At 38.4% G+C, this 4,895-nt stretch overlaps 1 pseudogene; it reads left to right on the top strand.

Moving 5' to 3' along the window:
• Positions 1 to 1,821: 1,821 nt before the first annotated feature.
• LOC121391064 lies at positions 1,822 to 4,609 on the top strand (annotated as a pseudogene).
• Positions 4,610 to 4,895: the final 286 nt, after the last annotated feature.

Here is a 4,895-nt window from a genome sequence, read left to right as displayed (position 1 = left end):
TGGTGGAATGGAATTAAAGTTGCGTGTACAGTTTACAAAAACATGTTGTATTAAGCTTGCGATTATATGAAAGATGTATATGCTCGCCAGAGGCTCGCATAATACAATTTTTATTCCTAATATATGATATTGACGATACCGAAAAACACTCTGGTAATAACCTCTATATATATATATATATATATATATATATATATATATATATAGAGAGAGAGAGAGAGAGAGAGAGAGAGAGAGAGAGAGAGAGGAGAGAGAGAGAGAGAGATTGAGAGAGAGAGAGAGAGAGAGAGAGAGAGAGAGAGAGAGAGGGGGGGGGGGTTGTGTTATTACCAGAGTGTTTTTTCATTATCGTCAATATCATATATTAGGAATAAAGATTGTATTATGCGAGCCTCTGGCAAGCATAATACAGTATTTGTATTCTTAATATATGATATTGACGATATCAAAACACACGAGGGTATACTAATCTCTTTATCATATACACGCAACTTTAATTCCAGTTGTGTCAATAAACCTAGTTCCATGACCTCAATTAATTTAGATCTAATTTGCAAAGTTATCAAATTCTTAAAGTATGTGATCTGAAAAATATCACACTTTGATTGCACTGAAAATGTAACATATATTATATCAAGGGTGGGTGGGGAAAAGCCCCTTTTTCCTGGTCTGCATGGGACCGATTCTCGACTCCGAGACAGATATTATTTTTTAAAAACGTATATTTGCTGGTCCCACTTCTGTCATTATTGCGTGCTACCTATAACATACTCAGTAATTTTTATTTACATGGGGCAGGCTTTAGCTCAGTCGGTTGAGCGCATGCCAGAGGAGCTTGGTCGCAGGATCGAACCTCCTCGGTGGATATTAAACATTGTTTTTTCCCGTTGCAGCCAGTGCCCCACGACTGGTATATCAAAGGACTTGGTATGTCCTGTCTGTGGGGAAGTACATATAAAAGAACCTTTGCTGCTTTTCGGTAGTAGTCCATGTAGCGGCCTCGGGTTTCCTCTCTTGAGGTACATCATCCCTATAACCATATTTCTGACACCAATATAGCGACAATTAAAATGTATGGTGTGTTACTAAATGAAATCTCTCTCTTTCTGTCTCTCTGTCTCTGTCTCTCTCTGTGTCTCTTATCTCTCTGATTTTCATTTAAAATTGTGTTGTGGTATGGTACGTGTACTTAATTTCAATATTCTCCAAGTCTGTAATAGCTACTTCAGAACCATACAACAATGTAGTTACATACTTAAGGTTTTATCTGGACCTCTGCAAATGAATGTAATGAAAAATAACAACAAAAACAACAACAAAAACAACAACAAAAAAACCCACCACCAACACACACACACACACACACACACACACACACACACACACACACACACACACACACACACACACACACACTTCAGTAAAATGATACTATTCATAAGTCATTTATTAAGATGTATCATAAAACTTATCACAAGAAAATACTTGGTCTCACGTCGCTGGTTGTCACATCCCATGAGTGGGTATGCAGTTATGCTACTTTAACAGTTAACACTGAGCGACAAAAGAAACGCAGGGAACTACAGATACATTGTGCCATATATATTTTTCATTTATTTAACTTTATTTACAATGATATAAAAATGTCTTGTTTCTTGGTTGCTAAAACATTTGATAAATATCATTTTACAATTGGACAGGTTATTAACTAAAACAATTTATATCACGTTTCTTTTGATTTTAAGTATACCCCTCCGCCCCCCCCCCCCCCCCACCACCACGCATGTCAAGTATGACTTCTTCTTTTTTTTCATTCAGACAATGAGTTCTGATGATGTTATAGAAATATCAAGTGATCCTTTTGACGTACAATTTGATGATTTGCAAGAAATATCCAAAGAGAAGCCACAACATATAATTTCAACAGTATGTGAGAGTTCCGATAATGACGAATGTACGAATGATCCAAACACAAAAGAAGTTGAAATGGAAGGAGGTGATAACAACGATGGAACACAAAATGTAGTTTTGATGATATCGGACAGCTCTGATGAATTTACTGGAGATCCAAAGACAAAAACAATAAAAATAAAGAAAGAAGATGTGTCCCACTGTCCCATGTATGACACAAATTTAAGGCACCAAAGTATTCAACAGAACACGTTATTAAGGCCTTACTAAATCCTCCGGCGGACATAGTGTGCACCAAAGTACCAACAACAACTAATGAAACCAAAACGTATCTGGTCAACACAAGAAAACTTAAGGATCGGGATGATATAAAATATCATGTCTTGGGAGCATTTCACCACGATGGCGTTTGAAAACAATCAGGTAGATGAAGTGCATACATTGAAATTCAGGCAAAGGGTTATGTGAAACAGTATTTATCACGTCAAACTTTCTTACTGGCATCTCAAGTCCAATTCTCTCTTTAAGAGAAGAATATATGTATTGTACGTTAGCAATGATAAACCATATGACATTATTATGCTGCAATTCGTGTTTACTGCTTTGTTCCCACCAAGACCTGTGCCACACGGGAACACCACGACATCAAGCCAATCAAAAAGGTTTTAAGAGACATTAACAAAAATCGAAGGGGAAAATGCAAAAGATACATTTGTAACTATCTTCGAAGAAGCTGAAGGTATATGCTTGAATATAAAGACGAATTCAATCTCCCCAGAAACGCACAACAGATTTACAACGTGCGTAAAAGAAAATTAATCCTCTGTTCTGGGTAGTTTGTGTCTCGTCATAGAAAAAATTTAAAAATTACCAGTCAGCTGCTGATCCATTTATATGCTGTGTACAAGCTCCACCAGAAACGATGTGTATTTATAAGAGCAATTCTTATATGTTTCAAATGTTTCTAACTGACGCTGGCAATTGCTGTCCTCTAGATCGGCCGAATATTTATATAATTTGGAGCATTTTAGAAGGACAGTCCAAAATTAAATAAGAGAAAGAAGAGAGGATCGGACTATTTAATAATATTAAAAAAAGAAGTAATTTCGACATAAAGTTTTTAACGCAGATCTAAAAGTTTAAAGTCCGATCGATATGTCCACGCGAGTGGCCTCGTTAAGGCCGTTTGGGTGCACAGCTTAATGGGACGAGATGGGTTGCATCCCGTCAAGAAAACCCGTAGATTGACAGTCGATAGACGTTGAAGGTGTAGTGCTGTGCTGAAATACAGATCTTGAGAAGCCGGATCCGTCTGAACGAGAGAGAGAATCAGACTAGGGTATAGTCCAGTCATCATGGGTTGGTATAGTGGTGCAGACGGGCCCGACTCCGGAGGACACGGGATGGTATCACTATAAAGCAAGGTAAAGTCTAGAAAAAGAGTAGATGGGGCCGATCCCACTTCCTATTTCTTCTTAGAGTTGGGCGGTCAGGCTCGGACATGTAGAGACTAAACGCGAACAACCGTGGCGTTCTGCAGAATGGCCGTTATACGAGTCACGAAAATAACAAGTCGACAGTCAGACGGAGAAATGACGTGGAGGCAAGGAATCTCGCTAAAAAAGAATCCAACCTGGTGGTGCAAGCTGTCGAAACGAGAAGCGTTCCAGCGTTCAATCAGTTCCAATGGCCGCATACATCCCAGTAGAAAACCCCCAAGTCGAACACACGAAAGCACGTGCAGTGTGCACAAGCGAAACAAACACGTCTTACCACGTGGAGCTCCAGACTGGGAATGTATAAACATCTAAAACTAAATCACTGACAAACTGGCGAACCAGCAACAATGATTGGTCCTGTTCTTATTCATCAGCAAAGAAAAGAACATACTTTCAACTACTTTTCATCTACATTGGAACTGATGACGAAAAAGTAATATTCAATGGCTTCAAAAATGTAATGCCTCAAGCACAAAACTTGTTGTGTTTTCGACACAAGAAAAACAATATTTAGGATTTCTTGACAAAATATGGTATTCAAATTCTCTATGTTAACAAATTTTTGAAAGACATCTTTGGTTATAAAAAAGGTGATAATTAGGAAAAAGGACTTGTCGATTGTTTTACCAAAGAAGAATTCGATATTGACCTTGGGAATTTTCAGGCAGTGTGGAATGAAAGAGAAAGCTGCAAGAAAGACCTCGGAACCGAAATGTTTTAACTGGTTCCTCAAATACAAATCAGAAGTAATAAAGGAAACTAGGCTGCAGTCTTTACACTTATCGGCGGGCATTACTGGTGATTACCCCACAAATGCGAATGAATCTGTTAACAAGAAGTTAAAAGATAAAGTTGATTACAAGGAATGTCAGTGGGGAGAATTTTGCGAGAAACTTAGTGAGATGGTTGATCAGCAACACAGGGATATTATGAAATCTTTGATAGGACAGGGGCCGTACAAACTACAGCCTCAGTATATGGAGCACATGGTGGATCCACAACGTTGGTTTAAATTATCGAAATCCACGCGAGAAAAACTTGTAATGGCGTTTGAAAGAGCACCTTTGACAGAAAGGACAGAATTTGTTGCCCAAGAAGAAGCTTCCACATCTGGGACAGGAAGCAGAACATATGCAGACCCGATGTCTGTCAAATTTGAAGAGTTGGGATTATCTCATGCTCTGCATGCTACTATGTAAGCATGAGTGGAAAACAACTATGTACAGTTGTTCTCCAAAGCAAAAGCTACATGTTCTTGCAACTCGTATAATAGTCTTCGTGTTTGTTCGCACACACTGGCAGATGCTAACAAATTTGGGAAATTGAGTCAATTCCTACATTGGGTAACGTCTGGTGAGTCTACCTGCAACATAACCAAACTGTTGAAACAAAATATGCCTGTCAAACCACAACGGAAACCTGGACAAAAGAAAAGATTAAGAAAACATGGGAAATTCTAACCAAGGATATTCACAAACATATCCA

The sequence above is a fragment of the Gigantopelta aegis genome, unplaced genomic scaffold, assembly GCF_016097555.1.
Source record: "Gigantopelta aegis isolate Gae_Host unplaced genomic scaffold, Gae_host_genome ctg1424_pilon_pilon:::debris, whole genome shotgun sequence".
In the NCBI taxonomy this organism is placed as follows: domain Eukaryota; kingdom Metazoa; phylum Mollusca; class Gastropoda; order Neomphalida; family Peltospiridae; genus Gigantopelta; species Gigantopelta aegis.
The sequence above is the reverse complement of the archived record's forward strand: the minus strand, read 5'-3'. Positions and strand labels throughout refer to the sequence as shown.